Raw genomic sequence first — 24,653 nt, forward strand, 5'->3', positions numbered from 1 at the left:
CTACTTCAAAAAGTTTGGTAACTTTGCAAACATTCTCCCTTTGCATACAAGGTAGTCTGGGCTCGTTTCAACTTTTTTTTCTGGATTGGCCAGCAGTAGTTGATGGATGGGAGTTTGCCGCTTGGGACCCCTTATCCAGTGCAGCAGACAGGGGAAGAAGTGGGAGTGCTCCTATTGAAATCAATGGGAGCGAAGCACTGCTGTACCACCTCTTACTCATGCTACTGTCGTCATGTCCTGAGCAGGAAGTGGAATCGCAATGTAGCAGTTAGCTGGTGGCTGGGGGTCTTGAACGACGGACCCATGTCCATCAACTGCTGATGACCTATCCAAAGGATACATCATCAGTTGAATAGAGCCCAGTCTACCCCTTTAACCATACAGGCTGCTAATCTGCTGATGACTTATTTGAGCTCCATAGTCAGATAGGGTATGTAGTATAAGCAAGTGTTTTTGGATCGGCAACTAACAGAGGTTCTCCAGGGTGCCAAACCAACTTAATAGGTGCCAAGCCAACTTTGAAAGAAGCTGTTCTCTTTGCACTTTTATTAACCATTTCCAATCCACTGTCTGCCGTCTTCCAACATTCTGATTGAAGCCTCTACAGCTCCGATGTCGGAAGACGTCCGGCAGGGTATTCTTACTGTGTATTATTGGACGCTCTGTTGTCGGGGGGCCTCTATGGCATGTCACATACTGCAGTACTGGCTCTAGCTAGCAGATGGCGCCATGGCAGAAAGAGAAAGCTCCTTAGGAAACCCTGAATCCAAAATTGGATTGCAAAGGGTATAACTATGGGTGATGTGAGTGTACTGACTCGTTTATTCAGATGTAATAATTTTGCTGTTTGTAACTGTAGCTTGAATACCGCGATAGGAAATCTGCAGATACGTAAATTTAGTTTGAATGAGAATGAAGAATAAAACTTTGTGAAACTCAAAATCCATGCAAGATAAATACAGCTAAGCATATAGAAAATTAATCTATGTAGGTGTCTTATCTCAGGGACAAAGCTAGGCTTGAGTTTGGTGCCACTCCTTGTATGCTGAAGTGCATAGATGGATTTGTAGTTCAGAGGCACAATCATCAATCTAATCTGCCCCTGTATCATCAGTGAGGCTTCATCCAAAGTAGTATTTACCATGTTGATACTAGAACCTTGTCGTTTGCTATAGCTAACTTAGAACCCCTTTAAAGTGTAATTTTCAAAAAAACTTTTGACCTGCCATAGAGACATGTCAAAAGTTTTTATTGCATGGGGGTCCCGATGCTGAGACCTCCACTGATCGCTAGAACAAAGCAGCTGAAGTGCACGTCCAAGCGCCATCACTGCTCACCAGCTGAAGTTTGGCTCAATAGAAAGCCTATATACCTCCAGCACTTAAAAATTTTGATATGCCCCTATGACATGTAAAAATGTTTTAGAAAGCACAGTTACATTTTAAGCTGTTCTCCCCTCAAACTGCAAAATTAACAGAATGGGAATGGTTAGGCTATAGGTCCCATTGCCTTTTACACGTACAAGAGGTGGAGGCACACCAGCGGCAAGTCCTCCTGTGTTAGGATTTGGGTAGGGGGGGGTATTCGTAATTTTAATTACTAGTTTCATCTCAACCAATTCTATATAATGGAGTGGCAGGTGTGGGGGAGGCAATCGATCAGGTCCGGTTAAGAGATGAGCGAGCGTACTCGGTTCGGGTGTTTTTGCACTCGCTTTTTCCGAGTAACTGACTACTCGGACGAAAAGATTCGGGGGGTGGCGTGGTGGAGCGGGGGGTAGCAGTGGGGAACAGGGGGGAGCTCTCTCTCTCCCCTCTGCAACCCCCCGCTCACCCCTGGCGCCCCCGAATCTTTTCGTCCGAGTAGTCAGTTACTCGGAAAAGGCGGTGCTCGAGTGCAAAAACACCCGAAAAGAGTACGTTCGCTCATCTCTATTTACTTTCCTTAACCCTTTGCAATCCAATTTTGAATTCAGGGTTTCCTAGGGGTTTTTCTCTTTCTGTCATTATACAATGGCACCATCTGCTGGCTAGAGCCAGTATTGCGGTATGGGACATGCTGGAGAGGCCCCCCGACAACAGAGCGGCCAGTTATATACAGTAAGAATACCCTGCCGGATGTCTTCCGACATCGAAGCTGTACAGCCTTCAATCAGAATGTCTTTAGACGTCAGACAGTGGATTGGAAAGGGTTAAATTATCTTGTCATTCATCTTTGTTACCTTGAATTAGGACTAAATAGCTTTAAATGGAATGTCTGACATATGATTGAAGTGCAGTCCCGATGTTGTCCAAACTTGCCCCTTGTCCAATAATCAACATCTGGTTGGCATTCATAATTAATCGCTACATTGTAGCTCCCTGGCTCCTATGTGGCCAAACGAGGGGCCAAGTATCTGCTGAGTTACCAGCCCTGTGACACAAGGGGGGGATAACAGCTCTGAACATTTCCAAATGCACGCTATGGGGAGGTAGGCAGCTATATGAATGCATAAGCTGGCGGTTGTATCGAAAAAGATGTGTTTTGTCTCTATTCCAGAATGCCATAAAACACCCCAAAGGACTCTTTTATTGTCAGTTTTACTTTAAAAGCTTTTGTTTATAGCAAACTGCCAAATTTTGCCAATAACGTGACTTAAAAGGGTAAGCCGTGTCCAGCGTCATCGCCATATGGCTGCCTTACAAAGCACTGACCTGTAACATAATAATATGATGCTAATTTAATGACAAAGGGGTTCATATATAAAAAGTGTGAGCGCATCGGTGTCCTGCAGCCGTACATTATAATTCAGTAGAAATAGGGATCGTTAAGGATAAAGTCTAGATACATCAGTTCTAGAACCCCAGGATACACTATTTACACATAACTTTAGGCAAAATTTGCAAGTCTCATCATATTTCATAGTTGCCCCTAGTCTGTCTACTCACTGGGCTGAAATGAATAGAAACCCTAAGGCCGGGCTTACACGGATGGATTCCGATTCTAGAATCCGCGCGGAGAATCTGTGGCAAAACACGGGGATTGTAAAGCATGTAAAAATCGCTTTTTAGCTCACACTCGTGGATACGAATTGCGTATTCCATTGGCGCAGGAAAATCACAGCATGATCTATTTTGCTGCAGACTCCACGCGGACAGCCTTCAGTGAAGTCAATGGATGCCGTCTGACCCCCAGCCCATACACAATTAACATTGCGTATGGACCTCAGGTACCCAGGTCATCGCTAAGTGACGGCGCAAGAAATGCAAACATTTAACAAAAAACCTGTACTGCACATGACCGACCGCAAGCTGCCGTGATCATCTGCCATACAGAGAAAATAAGGTACGCAGGGTTGCTGGATGGGCTCACAGCCGGAATATGCTGCGGGCCTCCCACATGCAGAATCCGGTCCACCCATGTGAACCCGGCCCTAAAGGAAAGGTTTGCATTTCTAGCTTCCTGCATTCATGTGGGCAGTCAGTCAGGCATTCTAGTCACACTGAAATAGTAGTACTATGGGAGTAGTAGTCATAAAAGTCAAATAACTGAGAAGGTTGTATGCAAGCTGTGACTGAGTGACCAAAGACAGTCTCCATAGCATCCAATATGGCTGCTAGGATTTAAATGTCCTGCCCAGAATTAAATTTACAAAGAACCACCCTGGATCCAAGTCGCCTGCCCTAACAGACATTTGTAAGCACATAAGTTGCCAATCTAATCAATAGTTAAAGGGGTTGTCCAGGTAAGCTGTCCTTACCTGTTCATTCCCCCAGCAATCCAGCACTGCAGCCCTCGTGGTCCTCCCGAACTCTGAAGATGGCTACCACCTGCGCGCCATAGCCAGTCAGAGGCCATGGTGGTCACATATCATTCTGCTGGCATCGGGGCTTCCAGTATTTGAGCAGTGATGCCAGGAGAATGGCACATGACGGCTCAGGCCTCTGATTGGCTGCAGTGTCAGGTGATAGCCATTTGTAGACAAAGACCAGTAGATGCAGTGCCGGAACGCTGGGGAAACAAACCATGAGTACAGCAGCTTCTATTGTTTTAAGCCATTTGGACCCATCTGTAAAAAATTGTCCGGACTGGACAACTCCTTTATTAAGCAAATTAGCTCATGTCAGCCAAACCAGAGACTCCTCCAGGAGAAGGAGCGATATGAGCTAATTTGCATACTCTTTCCCATGGAGCATTGCCTAAAAATATGTCTCCATATGCCTACTGTGTCTCTTCAAGTAAGAACCAATACCATAACTGAGCAATAGTTGAAAAGGAATTTATCACCAAAGACATTTATACCCTATCCACAAGATCCATGGCTGATGACTGGGGATCCGACCGCTGGGACTCCCAGTGATCCCTACGACTTCACATCCAAATGCTCCTGTGCATGTGTAACCATTGCTCCATTCACTGCTATGGGATGGAAGCAGATTGCCATCTGCATCGATCTCCACCTGACCTGTAGCAGTGAACAAAGAGGCAATCAAGCATGTGTACCACCGCTCCATTCACAGGGTCATTCGGGGAAGCAGTTCTTGGAATCACTAGAGGTCCCAGCAGTTGGACGCCCAGCAATCAGGCATTTATCCCTTATCCTGCTGGTAGGGGATACATGTTTTTGGTGGTAAAACCCCTTCAAGTAAAATGAAAATTTCTCATCACAACTTATCAACTAAAGCAAAATTGCACCATAATAGAAAATTCACCCAGTAGGATTTGAACCATAGGTTGGCTCATATGCTGTAGAAATATTCTCTGCTCTAGGCGCCAATCTGGAAAAGTGGCATCATGGCATTCACAGACATTAGATGGTTGTCACCTGTGACAGATGGGGATTAGTCACTCACAGGGTTTGTCATCTTCTTGCATAAAATGGCTGGCACACAAAGTAATTCACCTCCTCACCAAAGTTTCTTTTTAAGTCTGGCTCTTTCCAGCTTAATTGTGCTTCACAGCAAATACTTCTCCACAACACTTTATATCACCAAAGTGCAGCAAAAATAAACCCTGGCCATCTGACCTCTTACTACACATATAACATCTCTCTCTAGTAGTCAAGCTCAGTGCCCAAACTTCATGAGCCATAGAACTGCACAGGGTGCAACCCTTACCCTGTCGTGCACCATTGCCACTGCATATGGCTCCTGTGGGTCTTTTGCATAGCCTTTCTCTCTCTCTTACCAACCACGAGTCTCTCTCTTTGTGTTCCAGAATGGGAGCTACAACTGAGGGTCTCACACATCTTTTTAACAAGCTGCCTCAATTGGAGTATAATCAGTTAGCTATAGAGATGAGCGAGCAATCTCTCTCTCCCCCTCCCCCCGCTCCCCCCCCGCATTTTGCCGGACGAGTATACAGTTACTCCAGAAGAGCAATGCTCACTCGAGTGTCTGCCTTAACCGAGCATGCTCGCTCATCTCTAGTTAGCTCCAAAGCAGAGAAAAGCTCTCTCTCTACTAATAGAGATGAGCGAGCACGCTCGTTTAAGGCTGATGCTCAAGAGAGTAGCGGTCTTTTCGAGTAACTGCTTACTCGTCTGAGGAAATGTGAAGGGGGCGGCGGGGGGTGAGCAGGATGGGGGGGGGAAGAGATCTCTCTCACTCTCCCCCTCGCTCCCTCGGACGAGTAAGCAGTTACTCGAAAAGACCGATGCTCTCTCGAGCATCAGAGATGAGCGAGCATGCTCGTTTAAGGCTACCTACTAACCATTTTTCTGAAATCTGACCTCCTAGTGGCTCAAACACGCCACTACAGTGCCTCCTCTGGAACACACTTTATCAGCTGATCCAGTTGCTATGGCATCAGGTACCACCACCCTTAGATAAATGATAGCCGGGATTAGTTTTTACATTCAAAAAGTTGCAAATGTTAAAAACAACCCTTTTTACACATAACCATTGGCTTTCATTTCATACTCAGGTAGGTACCATCTGCTAATATATCACTGAGGGCACAGTGCTGGCACAGGTAGCAGACGAGGCCTGCTGAATCTATTCCAACATGATCTAGTGACCATTTCTAGTCGTATAGATGCCCAATGATAATACGACATTTTTGTCTTGTCTTAAAATGTATTTCTTGTAAGAAAAGAGTTAACTAAAGTTTATTTTTTCCTCCGTTTTCAGCTTTATATACAGAAATTAGAGCTTAAGCTCTCCTGGATGAAATTCCACAACACCCGTATTGTTCTACCTTGTAGAGAACAGTGCAGGCAGACGATAGCAGCATGCTGTAAGATAGTGATAGGCTTATCAGAAGTCTCTAATGGATTCACTTGCTCCTACTTATTCCGCTTCTGCTGCACCATCCTTTTCTCTCCTATGTTCCTGTGGTCTTCAGTAATTAATGTCAGACGAGGGACTTGCATTATAAGCTGCGCTTTTCTTCATTCCCCTGACCCTGTCGGGCGCTGTTTAATCTCCCGCGAAGCGGCTGCAGATTTCACTGTGGAAAAGATATAAAAAGAGCCTCCTCGATGGATGCCGTACAACAGTAGTTTCGCTCAGTTCAAAAAAGCTGTTGGGCTGGTATGTGGATGTGTTGTGCGTTTCTTCATCTGAAGAGATAAATCCATATGTAAATTCAATCTGCTGTATCGAATTCTCAGAAGCAACTAGTGGGATCTCAAACGGATGAAGAACACAAGGAATCTTTAAGAAATTTAGCTTGGTTTAAGGTAGCGTTGTAGTTCACAGAACCGTTACCCTATTAATATTCGTCTATGAGGGCCTTTTAGACCTTTTTTCTTCTAGTGCTAAGTAAGCAGTAAACCAAAGTTGTCTGCTTCTAGAGATGCAGTGTATAAAACAAGTCACTCTCATTGATTCACATGTATGGAAATATCTCTGGAGGTTCTCGGCAGGGATAGGCATAGAGCCTGTGCAGCCGATTTACCCCACAGTGGGACCTAAGGGTGAGAGGGTTCCAAGTGGATACAGAGGGTTTAAAGTAAGTATCCTGCTTCTCTCGCCCCTTTCCCCTGCTGGCACTCCTTGGGTTCTCTAGGACTACTTGACTGTCTAAGCTGTTCTGTGATTGACTATTAGCTGGTGGTAACAGCATCTGTGTTGAATCGAGCAGCAAGGGAAAAAAGCTAGGCAGCCTTCTGTACAGGTAATTAGCCCTCGTCAAAGCCCTAGACCACCAGGAATGTTGCTCCTCTTCACAGTCCTAGACCACCATGGATGTTACTATTAGTCCCTTCAATGCCCTAGACAACCAGAGATATTACCATTAAAGGGGTTATCAAGGAAGCCAGAATCCTTACCCAAACCTGCTGTTTTGGAACTTCCACTTCTGGTCTGATTCTGACACTGGGTCATGTGGTATGGATTCTGTCTGTGCTTGTCACAACATTGGAGGGAGCTAGCTGTTCCACTAACATTATCTAATCCAGCCCCCTTCTCTGTCTCAGCATTGGCAGTGACAGAATAGGGGACTTGCTTAGTTATTAAGAGGAGCAGAACAGCCTACTCCTTCCGATGACTTAATGGCAAAAGACAGAGTACATACAACATGATGTGTGTCAGAACCGGGCTGGAAGTAAAGGTACTGACTAATAATTCTGCCTCCTAGACTATCTCTTTAACTCCTTGATTGCCTAGACAACCATGGATGTTACCATCAATCCCTTCATAGTCCTAGACCACCAGGGATGTCACTTTAAACTCACAGCTCTATATCATGGGGAATGTAACCATTATTCCTTCATTACCTTAACTACCAAGGATTTGGCCCATCATATTTTATCATCATTATATATTTGAAATATGAAAAACTGTGGCAGGTATGCGGGTGGAAGGGGGCCTACATGCTATTTTTGTACAGGGGTACTCAATTGCTTTTGCCCACTGGAGGTAAAAGTACTAGTCATGGGGACAGGGCTATTTTTGGGAAATCGTAGCAATTAAGTAAAATTAAGCAATTCAGTTAAAAGTAATTTTGCATTAAATAAATGTGACCGCTAATGGGATGTTTCTATGCACGGGTGGACTGCTGATTTGGTCATTAAGGTAGTGTTACCATGTGGCGGTTGCTGGTCCTCCCAGGGCGGCGGTGTGCGGTGTCCCATGGTCAGAGCGCATCCCCCTGGCTTGTTGTCTGACTGCCGGGGGCGCGAGTGCCTGGCCGGCGTGGTGCTGGTGGCGCGTGACGCCGTGCACGCTCGCACCTGTGAGTGCAGCTGCCGTGCACAAGCTCCCTTTTGTTGTGTTCTGTTGGGAGTTGGCTGTCTCCCTCTATCCGCCCCTGGGCGGAGGCTTTGGCTTAACGGTCGGGCAGAGACTTACAATCACTGCCAGTTATTGGTTTCCCTCAGTGTGCTAGCTAGTCTGCCTCTGTTGGTCTCCTGCTCCTGTCAGCTTGTCTGCTATACTTGCTATTATCCGCCAGGTTTTTCCATCTGCCTTAGTTCTGCTTTGTATTGTTCATGTTGGTTATTTTCATCTGCCTATTCTGTCAGTATTCTACCCTTTCCATCCTGGTACGCCAGCGTCCCTTTTTCGGTCCCTAGGGAGAGTAGGGACCGCCGCCCAGTTGCCCGCCTGGGGTTAGCCAGGAGTGGAGGCAAGTAGGCAGGGACAGGGGTTGTGGGTGAGATCTAGGGCACCTGGGCTGGCGTATCAAGGGTAGTATACCGTAACAGGTAATGCCTGAGGGTCTATGAATACAATGGGCCTGTAGTGTTTAATTGCATCCTAAAAGATGAATAATTAATCCTAGCACAAGGTAAACAAGATTTTTTTGAGCCTTTGTCCAGAACCCAACACATAGGGTGCTAGATAGAGTTTTTGAAACCATTTTAGGACTGTGGTCTCCAATGAATGGACCCTACAGCAGTTGTTGAGAAACGTCAACATCCAGCATGCCCTAACTTTTAAATTGTCTGTCGTATGTAAGTTTCCACTCACCATAGCATGTAATTATCAGATTTTTCATCCATGTAGTCCTCAGTTCCATTTGTCTAATACATTTCATTAGTATCCTACTTTAAGTTCTCAGAACAGTAGGACTGTGATGTTTGAGGATCTCGAAAGATTAGATCCAGCTTTGCCGATGTCAACCATCTTCAGACTCGAGTGAATATTCTCTTATTCGTACAGTAGTTTCTGCCCTGACAAAGACATCGTAGATTACATATTCACTGCTACATGAAAAATGATTATAAATTACTTGTGGCAGGAGAGGAAGAGGATTTTGTCAGTTTAATGTGTTCTCTGCCATTTTGTTGACGAGCAATGAATTGGATAATACAGTACAGTAAAAGAAAAATCCATTTCTTTATACTTGTGTTCTTTGGAGACTCGGGTGATGTGGCATTGTACCTACTTTGTGATATACTTATAGATTCTTTTAGCAATTTAAATTCTGGAGGGATATCAAACATCTGTCTCAATCTAATGCTCTGTCACTTCAAGAGGAGGCAATGTTTTGGATAATACATTGTGAGTTACTTCTAGTTCTTAACACCTTGGATTGTGAAATCTGATTAAGTACCAGGTAATAGATAGTATGAATATATACCTGGCAGGTCACAGTGAGTTGACTATGACCGTAACCCTGTCATCTGTGGGCTGCAATAGTGTTGACTTAGGATGGGTCATTCTTAAGATACCTGGAGGCCCTGGGGGTCAGACCCCCAATTATTGATCCTTTATCAGTAAGTATGCTTGATCGCCACTCCATTCCATTTCTAAAGAGATAGCCAAAATCTGTTCTCGACTATCTCTGTTATTCCCATAGCAAAGGATGGATCAGTCACTACACATGTGCATTGACACTCCGTTCATCCAAAGGACTCAGGGTACTCCATTCTCAAGAGTCCTGGTGGTCCCACTGAACAGACTCCCACCTATTCTGTGGATAGGTGCAAATAATTTTGTTGGGATTGCCCCTTGGGTCACAGTGACAAATGTATAACATATTCATTCAGATCATCGTGAGCTTTGCTATCTGCCCAGGTTTATCTGGTGCTGATGTTGGTTCTGTTTCTAAGCTTTATTCTTCCATAAGCCTTTCGATGAAGAATAAAAGATGGCAGCAACAGGACCTGCATGGACAATTAAAAGTAAATGTTCAACATGACTTGGTGGCCTCATTTATTTCCTTACGGGTCAACAGAGGCTGTCCAACTACCGATACTCCCGCCAATCCTGAGAATGAAGGTGTCACAGAGCTAAGCTAAGTGGATGGCGCTGAGCTGTTACCCCTTGCAGTCGGTGGTATTGATGTTCAAGGAGACACTTAGAAGGAGATGCTGGAAACTAGAGATGAGCGAGCATACTCGTCCGAGCTTGATACTCGTTCGAGTATTAGGGTGTTCGAGATGCTCGTTACTCGTGACGAGTACCACGCGATGTTCGGGTTACTTTCACTTTCTTCCCTGAGAAATTTGCGCGCTTTTCTGGCCAATAGAAAGACAGGGAAGGCATTACAACTTCCCCCTGCGACGTTCAAGCCCTATACCACCCCCCTGCAGTGAGTGGCTGGCGAGATTAGGTGTCACCCGAGTATTAAAATCTGCCCCTCCCGCGGCTCGCCACAGATGCATTCTGACATAGTTCAGGGAAAGTGGTATCTTGGTGGAGCTGCTGTAGGGAGAGTGTTAGGAGTGATTTTAGGTTTCAAGAACCCCAACGGTCCTTCTTAAGGCCATAGAAATCGCAGATCGCACCTATGTGCGATCTGCGATTTCTGTTCTCTTCTCTATATGCGCTCAATGGGGCAGAGAAGAACGATGTTTGCCCATTGAATTCAATGGAGCCGGCAATACAGCAGGTTCCACTGAAAGCAATGGGCTGCCGGCGAGCGCGGGGATGAATTGTCGGGAAGGGCTTAAATATATAAGCCCTTCCCTGCAATTCATCCAGAAATGTGTTACAATAAAAATATATACCGGCGTATAAGGCGACGGGACGTATAAGACGACCCCCCAACTGTCACCTTATACGCCGGCAATACAGTGGAGCAAAGAATAAAAATCATTACTCACTTCTTCTGGCGTTCTGCGGCGCTGCTGCAGGCTGTCGCTCCCTCCTGGTCCACGGCAGAGCATTGCTTTCTCTACGAAGGGCTTTAAATCCCTGCCTCCAGAAACACACGTGCCTTCAGCCAATCACAGCCAATGACAATGATGTCATTGAATGGCTGTGATTGGCTGAAGGCACGTGTGTTTCTGGAGGCGGGGATTTCAAGCCCTGCGTCCAGAAAGCAATGCTCTGCCGTGGACCAGGAGGGAGCGACAGCCTGCAGGAGTGGCGCAGAACGCCAGAAGAAGTGAGTAATGATTTTTATTCTTTGCTCCACTGTATTGCCGGCGTATAAGGTGACAGTTGGGGGGTCGTCTTATACGCCCCGTCGCCTTATACGCCGGTATATATTTTTATTGTAACACATTTCTGGATGAATTGCAGGGAAGGGCTTATATATTTAAGCCCTTCCCGACAATTCATCCCCGCGCTCGCCGGCAGCCCATTGCTTTCAGTGGAACCTGCTGTATTGCCGGCTCCATTGAATTCAATGGGCAAACATCGTTCTTCTCTGCCACAGCTGTTACAGCTGTGGCAGAGAAGAATGATCTTTACGCTGACAGTGCGGGGGGGGGGGCACTCTTGCCGCTATTGTGGCTTAATAGTAGGACCTGGGAACTTGAGATGCAGCCCAACATGTAGCCCCTCGCCTGCCCTATCCGTTGCTGTGTCGTTCCCATCACTTTCTTGACTTGCCTAGATTTTCACAAACGAAAACCTTAGGGAGCATCGGCGATATACAAAAATGCTCGGGTCGCCCATTGACTTCAATGGGGTTCGTTACTCGAAACGAACCCTCGAGCATTGCGAAAAGTTCGTCCCGAGTAACGAGCACCCGAGCATTTTGGTGCTCGCTCATCTCTACTGCAAACCCTTTATTCTTTGGGTTGGTATGGCTCCCGTCTGCCAGAACCCCACCAATCAGAAGCTGATGCCATATCCTTCTCTATGTGGTGGGAATACCCCTTTAATATATGAGTCAAAGAGAAAACCAGCATAATAATTTGTGTGCTAAACCCAGAAGCTGAAGATCAAATTTACTTTAAAAACAATACTTTGCGCAAATGTTATAATTAACTTTATTGTCCAGATTTCCATCTTATTTCCTACTGCAAACGCAAGGAGCTGTAATAGGCCTTACCAATATTAGACAGCACTTTTATGTCATGATGATGTTTGTATACAGTTCAGGTAGGTCATTCATATTTCTCATATAATGAGATTTTTCTATTCTTGTGAACGCTTTGATACGGTTCAACTGCATTAAATTAAACTACATTAAGATTTTGTGCATCCTGAAAAATATTTAAAAGACCATTTCAACCTAATATAAAAAATAAACTCCAGTAAATATTGGTCATTGAGTCATATTTTTCTGTCAAGGTTTAATATATTCTATTTATCTGTTTCATGCTGTTGTTTTGCACTGAGCTAGAAATACTACCATTTTCCCCTAATAATAAGACCTACTCGATAATAAGCCCTACCCTGCTTTTCAAGAAAGGTTTAAAATATATGCCCTCCCCCAAAAATAAGCTCTAGCTAACCTACATGAAAAGAAAAAAACATCAATACTCACCTGGTCTGCGGCGTCCTGGTGCGTTGCGAGGGTCTCCGTCAGCGCTACGGCAAGCTGCAGTGTCCTCCACGCTGACATATCAGTTTCTTTCTTGTGACGGAGCTTTGAATACCCCACCTCCAGCAAAGTGGATACTGTGATTGGATTGACTGCCAGCCAATCACAGACGGCGCTCGATCATTCACAGCCATTCACTGAATGATATCACTGAATGGCTGTGATTGGCTCATCGAGCGCTGGCTGTGATTGGCAGCACTCGATCCAATCACAGCGCTCGCTTTGCTGGAGGCGGGGTATTAAAAGCACCATCACCAGAAAGAAACTGATATGTCAGCGCTGAGAACACTGCAGCTTGGCGCAGCGCTGCTGGAGACCATTGTGAGGCACCGTCACACTGTGGACCAGGTGAGTATAAGCCCACCCCCCGAAAATAAAACACTGTTCCTCTTTTGGGGCAAAACTTAATACAAGACAGTGTCTTGTTTTCGAGAAACACAGTAGGTGAAAATCTAAAGGACCACAAATATAGTTCCCACAGGGAAATGCCGCCCAGCTTTCCTGACATTCTTATTTGCAAGTACTAGAGCAGTGCTTGCTTTAGGTTAGATGGCACCCTGTACATCAGCTCCCGTCATCATGAGAAGAAAACAATATATATAGATATATATTTTCACTGGTAGGCAATTTGCCTGTATTCTGCATGTGCAGAACAGCTCAGTGACTAAATACCTCAGTACATAGATACAACACCAGAACCAAGCTCATAATATTAATACAGTCAAAACACCAAGCTCATAACATAAATAAAGCAGCAGCACTAAGCTTATAATATAGATACAACCCCAGAACCAAGCTCATTACATAAATACACTACTAGAACCAAGTTCATAACATAAATATAGCACCAGAACCAAGCTCCGTACACAAATAAAGCATGAACTAACCTCAGTACATAGGTACAATTCTAGTTCTCCTATCATAAATACAGACTCAGAACAAAGCTCATAACATAAAGACAGCAGTAAAACTAAGCTCATAACATTAATACAGCACCAGCACCAACCTCAGTACAGAGATACAGTACGAGAATTGAGCTCATAACATAAGTACAGCATCAAAACCAAACTCAGTACATAAAGCATGAATCAAACTCAACACCTAGATACAATATTAGAGCCAAGCTCTTAATGTAAATACAGCCCAAGAACCAAGCTCATAACATAAATACAGTAACAGAACTAAGCAGTTGTGTTGTGTGGGTGCGAATGGGCCGGCAGTGGAATGAGGTGCATAAAGCTTAAAGCCGGTTATGTACAAGAGAATTGCCATTTTCCATTCAGGGTTTTGGGAATATCATGTGCAAACCATTGTGGAAACTGAAATTGCCAAAGGGCATACTGTACATATCATAGAGGCACCCCATGCAACTGCTATGGGCCTGTGGTTGGCCACATTGTTTTTCCCGTCTGCACAGGGTGTACAATATTATAAAACGTGGTGGAAAATGAAGCCAAAGATCAGAAAAATATGGTGGACAAAAAACATTAGGTCCTTCTCTCAATGTTGCATCATATGCCAACACCTAAGGGCTAATGCCCACGGCATCCGCGTTATGCCGCAGCTATTAGGTTCTATTGAAACTAATAGTTCAATGTTCACACTGCGGAATTCTACCACGGAATTCCGCAGCGTGAAAAAAAATGTCATGGCCGTGGGCATGAGGCCTAAGATTTGTTAGAATGACTGCTGTTTATATTGCCCTTTATGCAATGGGTCAGTAATGAAACTGCAGGGAACACCATTATGACATCATCACAGGAAAAGTATTTGCAGATTCTCAGCAGCCCACAGCAAACTAGACACAAACTCACAGCTATAACATATGGATGTTTTTCTGGAGAGCTTGAAAGGGCTTATATTTCAAGCTCTTCCCTAAAAAATCGCTGTGGGGGTTGCCTGCATCCCATTGCTTTCAATGGGGCCGGCGGCTGTAGCATCGGTCCCATTGAAAGCAATGGGCACGGAGCCTTGGTCATGCGCATTTTGCTAATGCGTAGAACGCTGTTGTTTTGCACACATAGATGAGCCCTAAGGGGCTGGACATCTATAGTGGGTATAGCACATGGCCCTGTAACCCTTCGAGAATGTAAGGGCAATGGCTCCTTACTCTATGTATTTTACTTACCAGAACCCTAAAAACCTTGCACAAGTTTGTCTCCTTCTGCATCGTGGCTTCCCATTTAAACTAAAACCACAGTGCAGTCCTGGACCTGTCACACAACTGACACCAATGGTGCCCGACAGATGCCTTTGACTTATAGTGGGGTCCATCAGGTCCCATCCGGGTGTCCATATTTTTGACAGGAAGAATACTGCAGATGTCAACATAGCCAAAGGCTTTCCATACGATTTAGATGGCTGTCTGAGCATTCGGCTGACATCTATCTCAACAGATACCTCAGCCATTCATGTGTTCTGAATATAGTGATGGAAGAAAATTATTATCTCCCCTGACATCTGCGACCAAAGGGAGAGTCAGGAGGTTCTCATGCACATTAAATGATCGGTGGATCTGGCTGATCTACATATCCACACAAAGGGTGCTAAAAGTGTGATTAGTGAGGTGCTTATTACTGAGGCCTCCAATGATCCTGAGAACAGGGGTCCCGTGTCTCCCTCTTCTCATCACTGACAACTCGGTGCACCCCTTTTAAATGAGAAGCTTGAACGAAGCGGCTGTCAAGTATGGGAGGTGCCACTCCATTCATTTCAATGGGACTGTCGGAGATAGCTAGGTGCTTATACTCATCTACTATGTTTCCCCGAAAATAAGACAGTGTCTTATATTAATTTTTGTTCAAAAAGGTTTAACTTTTTTACATGTATAGCTGCCTGGACACTATTTAAATTGACTTTTTAAATTAACTGTTAGTAGGGCTTAATTTTGGAGTAGGGCTTATATTTCAAGCATCCTCAAAAAGCCTGAAAAATCATTTTGCCTCCTCAAAAATTCTGGAAAATCATGCTATGTCTTATTTTCAGGGTATGTCTTATTTTCAGGGAAACTGGGTATTCTCATCAGCAAGGCTGACAGTTATGGGGCAGCACTGTGCATACTCGACCATCGCTTGATTCAGTCTCCACTTTACTGTAGGTGGTTCAGTGAGCCCACAGTGAGGAGGAGAGGGGGACATGGGACCTCTGTTCTTTAGATTAGTGGGAGTCTCAGTGGTGAGACCCCCACTAATCAAACTTTTATCACCTATTCTTTGGATAGGTAATAATAGTCCAATTTGGGATAACCCCTTCAACTGAGAAGTCCTTATCTCCCTACATAGAATTAGGTAACATGTTATTAATTACCTTGTGCTGATCCTGATGTAGGCCAGGGATACATGGCAACGTATTGCATGCAACGTTGTGTCTAATGCTGGTCAGTGGTGTCTCGGTGCAACCTGCGACGTAATGCGACCGCAACATGACATTCTATGAAAGTCTAAGGCTGTTTTTACATCTGCGTCGAAAACTCTGGCCCCGAGGTACCGTCACAGATCGGACTCAAAATACTGGGTAGAAAAAGTGCTGCAACGGGGCAGAAAGCAGGCCGACCCCATTATTTTCAATGGGATCCGTCCGAATGGAACAGGAAAGCGGAATCCCCGACGCCGATGTGAAACCACCCTGAGGCTACATTCACACGGGCGAGCGCAATATTGGGCCAAGAAATCGCCAACGTGTGTTTTTCATTCAAAAATGCCTTTCATTGCTTCTGTGAAATTGTGTTTCACACGCATCAGAAGATCGAAAGTGTTTCCTATTGATTTCAATGGGAAACATCACATCGCACTCGCGAGTGCCGTGCGATGCCTTCTAAGGTCCCATTGGAACCAATGGGCGAAGTGTTCCGAGGCAACGCCAAATGATAGAACATGCTGCGAGTTGTATCCATCACTGCAAGGAAAAAAAACATTCATGTGAACAAGTCCATTTAAAAGAATGGAGTTCATATTTGCGCATGTTTCGTGTGTCTTGCAACACAGAAAACACGCGTGAGAGTCTCGCTTAGGGTGGACACCCACTGTCGTTTTTTTTCCCCACTGCGCTGCGAGAGTAAAGTTAAAGTCTCGCAGCGCAGTGCGAGAAAAAAGCCGGCATCACGCCGGCATATCGCCAGCCTTTTCAATGGGGCCAGCGGCAGCAGCGCTAGCCCCATTGAAAAGAGATGCAGAATGCCGGGGACTTCTGCCACAGCTGTGGCAGAAGTCCCCAGCATTCTATCCCATTGCTTTCAATGGGATCGGCACTGCTGCTGATCCCATTGAAAGCAATGGTTTCTGCCAAACCCCGCAGTAAGATTATCGGGGAAGGGCTTGAAATGTAAGCCCTTCCCCGATAATCAGCAAAAAGTGTGTAAAAATAAATTTTAAAAAATTTGCTCACCTCTCCTGCGCTCAGACGCGTCCTCCTGCTGGCTCCCCTGCACTGCTATTAAGCTCTTTCAGCAGTCGGGGATTTAAAAATCCCTGCCTCCTGAAAGGGCTGTGCAGATTGGCTGAGGGCTCAGCCAATAGCAGCTACTGCTTAGCTATTGGCCGAGCGCTCAGCCAATGACACATAGCCCCCGCGGGGATGAAGGAAACTCCTGCCACAGCTGTCACAGCTGTGGCAGAAGTCCGCGGCATTCTCTCTATGTTTTCAATGTGGCTAGCGCTGCTGCCACTGGCCCCATTGACACCACTAGCGATATGCCGGTTCTATACCAGCGTCTTTCTTGCGCTGCGAGGCGAGAGTTTTCTTGTGCTCTCGCAGTGCAAAAAAGAAAAAATCGCCAGTGACCGTCCACCCTTATGTGAAGAAAACCTAACTGTTTGATTTTGGTTTCAAGTGTAACTTTTTCCATCACAGACATAATATATGTCGCATGCAACTGTGACTTTCCTTCAATTTGGCTAAGATTTTGCTGTTTTTGTTTTTTTTTTACGGCCAAATCCGAGCTCTGAAAAAGTTGTGCAAGAACAATCATTTCTGTGACACCATAGCCCAATCCCTATAGTCTATATGATAGCCCAGAGCTGCATTCACAATTCTGCTGATTGTGATCAGAAACAGTCAACCAGCCTAGTTAAAGGACATACCCGTAACAACTTTGTTGTGCCCTACAATGCAGCGTTCTGTGCTGCATTGCATTCTGGGAGATTCCGGTCTTCCTACTTTAAGCTGCTGGACTCTATTACCCACTATAAATAGGATTATAGTTCTATACCATATGTCAAAATTTAATGATGACAGAAAGGTTTGGGGCACCTTTTAAAGAGCATCCGCTCCCATTTCTATTCATTTCATAATGTCACTTTAAGAAAGTGTCTGCCATTCATTAAAAATGAAGATTAGAAAACCTGGTTGTAGCTTAACGCACTACAGAATAAAAGGCGCTTCCCTTGAAGGACATAAAGAGACTTCACGAAGTCAAGCAGCCACAAAGCCTTCTCTGTACATCGGTATTTATCCCCCCTGCATGTAATGAGCGGCAGAGTACAGAAGATCAGACGGGTGACAGCGCTACTTCCTAATTGCCCAGCAACGCCTCACTGATTCCAACCATAAACAGCCTTACATTACAGACCAGTAGCTTCAGCACCGAACATCGCCAGCCTCACACATCAAAACTGCTGCAGAGGGAAAAAAAAGTGTACTTGTGGTACATAGCAACCAATCACAATCTACTTTCATTAGTTGCTATAGGCAACAAAGACATTGCTTTGTGACATTGGCGCTAGGGCTAAAAAACTTCTAAAAATGCTTATCATAGCAACCAATCAGATTCCGGCTTTCACTTTTCTAGAGTTGCTATGGGCAACACAGACTTTCTGTTATTTGTCACTAGAGATGAGCGAGCGTACTCGGTTCGGGTGTTTTCGAACTCGAGCACCGCTTTTTCCGAGTAACTCACTACTCGGACAAAAAGATTCGGGGGGCGTCGGAGGTGAGCGGGGGGTTGCAGAGGGGAGTGGGGGGGGAGAGAGTGAGCTCCCCCCTGTTTCCCACTGCTACCCCCCGCTCGGCACCCCCCGAATCTTTTCGTCCGAGTAGTGAGTTACTCGGAAAAAGCGGTGTTCGAGTTAAAAAACACCCGAACCGAGTACGCTCGCTCATCTCTATTTGTCACCTATAGCTCATGTTATAGGAGGGCTTTCCTATATTGTTATATATTAATTAAAATACTCATTATATAATCTACGTCTTCGGGGCTCTTCCATTAAGAGGGGAATTTGCTTTGCACTATGGGGAAAATTGACTAAGACCTACATTCCAAATACTGGTCTAAATATAACGATGCGACTAATATAGTAAGAAACACGCGCCTCTTCATATATTAGGCACATCTTGGCTCCTAGAGATAGAAACTGGCGTAGACTTCTGATAGAATTTACTCCAGTTTCTGGCTTAAATTAAGAAGGGTATTGTTTCTCCTTAGGGAGAGCACCTAGAAGATGTGAGGAGACTTATAAGGTCATGCATGCTCTTCTGGGAAATATGCAAATGACAAGATGGAACACCGCCTTTACAATGCCACCTATTGGCAAGCAGCATTCCTGTAAATCAATGTCAGACCTTTTAACAGACCTTGTAACAATAACTGAGAATATGAGCCCAAACCAAAATCTTCTCCTGAAGAAATAAACAAACCATACACAGACACCCTGTTTGGGGGTATTTACCCCTTATTAGTGTGCAGTTGGTTTGCTGGCTTGGTTAGAGGGCTATAGACGTGGCGCAGGAAGAAATTATACCCTTGTCTATAAGTCTAACATTGACTTGCAGGAATGCTGCCTTCCAATAGGTGGTGCTGTAGAGGCATTGTTCCAGCTTTCCATTGGCTTAAATTATACATAAATGTGTAAATCCAAGGTATATGCCACAAAAAAAATTTGTGGCATATACCACATTTTATTTGCAAGCCAAACACCAGAGAACCTGACGCAATCACAGCACTTGATCATTGCAGATGGATTCGGGCTTTTGCCTGCCACCTGGCTCTGAAGCGAATCGGCCACGCCTGCCACCCGACTCTTGTGCACTACGATATGCATGCCGCATCACCTGCTTCACATTGATCCCTCTGAGATACGCCATCGTTCCAGCATGGTCTCAGTTGTCTGCCACATCATTAGTTTACCACCAGCTTAATATTGGCCCGACGATTGCCACATCCTCAATGTCAGCTGGCTTAGCATCTGTCCAGTTGTCACATCACCAGTATGCTTGCCAGCTTAACATCGGCCCATTGCCACATCATCAGCTTGGTTACTGGATTTACAGCAGCCCAGGACCAACTAAACCCCCTGAGCACGTCTTTTTATCCTACCATGGGGGCCCAGCCTATTTCTCTCACCTTCGGCTGATGCCTGTGCCATCTTGGTTGACTACTATGTCCCTGCGTATAAGAGTACACTAAGGCCACTTTCACACGGGCGACAAAATCTCGCAATTTTCTCGCGATGCAATGTCGCTACAAATCACAAGTATGTGAAGCCCATGCTTTCCAATGGGTTCCTTCACATTAGCCATGTTTTGTAGGCTGCTACTTTGCTAGAAAAAAATAGCGGCATGCTCCATACAGCTCTATGATTTCCTATGGAGCCTTCCTTTGTGTTGCATCACATTGCACGAAAACGCGGTGCGATACAACTTTTACAGCAGGAAGTACTACTGTTTCCTCTAAAATGACCCCTAGCTGCATTGAAAACAATCAAACAATACATCACCTAACAGGCACTGTCTGCTCCACCGTTTCTCCTCCGGCAATTCCGCGGGACTTGTTTGTAGTCTTCAGCCAGCATTTCCTGGTCAGGGGGTTCAAAACTCCCGCCTCCAGGAAGTGCTGGCTCTGATTGGTTCTCGAGCGCTGCAGCTCAGCCAATCACTGCAGCGCTCGATGAACCAATCACAGCCATTCAATGGCTGATAGATTAAAAGGCTTCACCCGGAACTTTTACTATCAATGACCTATCCTCAGCAAAGGTCATCAACAGTTGATCAATGGGGGTTCACCGTTCTGAATCCTCCACGATGAGTTAATCGCCAAGTCTGCAATCAGTGTGAAAGATAGTGCTGTCAACATTACTGAGGCCCGGTTAGGTACTGCAAATACAGCACCCATTGAATTCAGCTGATCTACAGGGATCCCAAGTGGCAGACCCCTGCTGATCAACTACTGCTGACCTATCCTGAGAATAGTAAAAGTTCTGGAGAACACCTTTAACCCTTTCCAATCCACTGTCTGACGTTTAAAGACATCATGATTTAAGGCTGTACAGCTCTGATGTTGGAAGACATCCGTCGGGGTTCTCTTACTGTATATTGCCAGCCTCTCTGCTGTCGGAGCCTATCCAACGTATCACCTCATGCAGTACTGGCTTTAGCCAGCATATAGCACCCTTGTATAAGGGCAGAAAAAGAGTAAGCCCCCTAGGAAAATTGGGTTGGAAAGGCTTCAGGCGCATATTTTGCTCTACTTTAGTGCACACCAAAGGCCTTATAGGAGTCTACGGGGGGTGCGCACCCGATACCCAAGTAATTGCACATCACGCTGCGCAATTTTGTGGGAAAAAGAACACACCTATACCTAATTAGACTACATAGCTTTTTAAATCATGTCAAGGGTGTGTCCCACGTCTATATGAAATGTCCCCGTCACCGCATAAAGTACAGTACAATGCGCAAAAATGCACGCAAAAACGTGATACTCACAGCGCAAATACATTGCGCTTACATATGTGTTTTTGTGCCCGTGTGAAGCCAGCCTTAAGGTTAGTGCTATATGGCAACATGAGTCGCACGCGATGTCACCGCTAAAGATTGCCAATGGTATCGTGTTGTGAACTGCAACATGACAGTCATAGGAAATCCAACTCAGTTCGCAAATCGCATGCAGCTTTTTCCATCATTTCCATCAATATGAATCGTATTCTAAATAGCATCTCTAAGGGCTCATGTCCACGGGGAAAATATGATTTAGGATCCGCAGCGGATTACCTGCACGCGGATCCGCACCCCATAGGGATGCATTGACCACCCGCGGGTACATAAATACCCGCGGATCGTCAATAAAAGGGATTTTAAAAAAAATGGAGCATGAAAAAATCTGGACCATGCTCCATTTTCGTGCGGGTCTCCCGCGGGGAGGGCTCCCGCGGGCTTCTATTGAAGCCTATGGAAGCCGTCCGGATCCGCGGGAGACCTAAAATAGGAATTAAAAGCATTTACTCACCCGCAGCGGGCCGGGAAGCTCTTCTCTTCCTCATGGCCGCATCTCCCTTGCTTCGGCTCGGCGGATGTGCCCGGCGCATGCGCGCGGCACGTCGACGACGTGCCGGCGACGTGCCGCCGGCGTCAGGAATTCATCCGCCGGCCGAAAAAGAAGATCCGGCCGTGAGGAAGAGCAGAGCTTCGCCGCCCGCTACGGATAGGTAAATTCTTATTTATTCGTATTTTCAGCGCTCATGTCCGCGGGGCAGGAGGGACCCGCTGCAGATTCTACATATAGGGCTCAGTCAGACGGGCGTTTTTTGCTGCGCAGGTTACTTACGTTTGCGATTCGCATCTATATAGAGGCAATGCTTTTCAATAGTAGCGGTCACATGTCCGATTTTTACATGCGCATAAAATTCGCACCTACAAAAGGTAGAACATATGCGTGTCAATGAACGTGATCACGCTTTTTTTTTACGCGCCAAGTGCGATTCTTCTTTACGTGCGAATAAGTGCATGTAAAAACCGCTCGCCTGACTGAGCCCTTAAACAGTCGTGCAACAGAAAGTCGCAGGCACGTTACATGACTTTTTCTCTTATGCGACTTTTAGGCCTCACAGTCACGTTGTGGGTCTCAGACGCACGCTGCATGGTACGCAGAGAAATGCTGCGATCTATTCCTCATGCCTATCTACATGCAGATATGCATGGATCAATAAAAGTACATTGACTTTGATTGACGCCATTCACCACGTATTACGCAACTGTAATACGCGCTAAAAAAATGCCCGTGGACATGAGGCCTTAGGTGACTTCATGTAGCCTTATTGTCTCTCTATAACATTGTCTTGCGTGAAAGAGAAATCAGATTGTTAGCGACTGATACAGATGGGGCTAAAATTGCGTACTGCGCCGTGGAATATGTTGGAGCCATACATGTGATAATGAAAGCGTATCAGACGTGACAGTACTTGCTGCGGTTCTATTCTAGTGACGGAATGTGTTTGGGTGTAGATATCCTACAGCCTGGCGGAGTGCTGTGCTTTTGTTCCTGGCTCCTCTATTTCTATGTTATCTCAGGCCCTGGGGGGATTCAGGAGGAAGAAGAGGAAGCCCAGTAATGTAAAACATGTGTTCCCCACTTTCTTTCAGTGAGCGGCAGCCGCTCAGATGCTGGCAGTGCGGCCATGTAATAGTGAGGCCGCAAGCCTTCAATAGAGAGTCCAGGAAATTCTTAGGGGCTGGGCAGGGTCTTGGCTGCAAGTTTGTGACTGGAAAATGTGAGACAGAGACAGTGCAGGCATCGGAGCTCGGGCCTGGCGGAGGGGGTACAGTCCTCTGCTATGTTGGTGGCAACGAGGGGCTGCTGTATGTCCGGATATTGAAAGGTAAGCCACCATACTAATCGGAATTAGCAGCGTAAAGGGGTTGTCAGGACAAGCACGGTGTGTAGGGTTGGCTCTGGGGGTCCGGAGGTACGACTGAGAGCACTGGCCAACAACACAAAGTACGGACGGTGGGTTACGTGAGATAACATGCAGCTCACGGACGTAACCTCACCTCCCACGACTTTTCACTCAGAACCTCACTAAACCCACCGCACACTCGTGAAACATACCCTCGTTGGGAGGGATGAATATATCTAATTAATATATCTAATATATCCGACTTATCACGCAATGTGTCCGCCGAGTTCCGAACTGCATGTTGCTCTGTTTTACGCCATTACATACTGTTATTTTATGTTTCGTTTGGATCCTCTCTGGTAACTTGTACATTAGAGATTATACGTCTACAATGCATTAAAATGTGGCTTTTTACAGGTAAAGAGTCTCCCGGGGGTTGTCCGCCTAAGGCTTCGTGCAAAGAGAAGTATTACGGCTCTGTATGGAGCTGTAATACGTATTTCTGTGGGATTATGCTTATCCCTGCTATGCATTTTAGAAGTCTTCAGACCCGGTCACTTCTGTTCCATGCTGTTATGTTGGAGCCTTGTGTCAATTTTTTTTAAAAATCTAATTTTTCCCCATCATTCTGCACTTAATACAACATTACGGCACAAATGATTGGATTATGGTGAAAACAGAAAAGTAGAAATCTTTATAATTAGTGATGAGCGGGCATACTCGCTAAGGGCAATTGCTCGAGCAAGCATTGCCCTTAGCGAGTACCTGCCCGCTCGAGAGAAAAGGTTCGAGTGCCGGCGGCGGGCAGGGGACAGTGGGGAGGAATGGAGGGGAGATCCCCCCCCCCCCCGCGCGCGCGCGCTCACTGCCGCAACTCACCTGTCACCAGCGCCGGCACCCGAATCTTTTCTCTCGAGCGGGCAGGTACTCGCTAAGGGCAATGCTCGTCTCTATTTATAATGTAATGAAAAACTGATATTTTGCGTTGCCATAAGTGTTCACACCCCGTACTCAGTACTTAGTCGAAGCACCTTTGGCAGCGATTCCAGCCTCCATTCTTCTTGGGTATGATGCCACAAGGTTTTGGGGATATTCTACTATTTTCCTTGCTGATCCTCCCAAGTGCTGTTAGGTTGGATGGGGGCCGTCTATGAGCGGCTATTTTCGGGTCTCTCCAGAGATGTTCGATTGGGTTGAAGTCAGGGGTCCGTCTGAGCCCCTCCTGTGTTGTCTTGGCTGTGTGCTCAGGGTCATTGTCTTGTTGGGAGGTGACCCTTTTGCCCAATCTGTGGCTCCTTGCGCTCTGGATCAGGTTTTGTTTAAGAATATCTTTGTACTTTGCGCCATTCAGCTTTCTATCAATCCTGACCAGTTTTCCTGTCCCAACCGCTGAACCCCCCTCCA

General features: G+C 45.7%; 1 protein-coding gene across 7 annotated transcripts in view; it reads left to right on the plus strand.

Moving 5' to 3' along the window:
* Positions 1 to 24,653, plus strand: part of SGCD (sarcoglycan delta) — a 603,650-nt gene that overhangs the window by 373,730 nt on the left and 205,267 nt on the right. The window contains exon 1 of one of the 7 annotated variants that reach the window (XM_066590470.1): positions 22,994 to 23,231. The exons of the other annotated variants lie outside the window; for them this stretch is intronic. The gene's annotated coding sequence lies outside the window, so the exon portion shown is untranslated. Of the gene's footprint in view, positions 1 to 22,993; positions 23,232 to 24,653 lie in introns of those variants that run through there. 7 annotated transcript variants of the gene reach the window in all.

The sequence above is a fragment of the Eleutherodactylus coqui genome, chromosome 2, assembly GCF_035609145.1.
Source record: "Eleutherodactylus coqui strain aEleCoq1 chromosome 2, aEleCoq1.hap1, whole genome shotgun sequence".
NCBI classification, from domain to species: domain Eukaryota; kingdom Metazoa; phylum Chordata; class Amphibia; order Anura; family Eleutherodactylidae; genus Eleutherodactylus; species Eleutherodactylus coqui.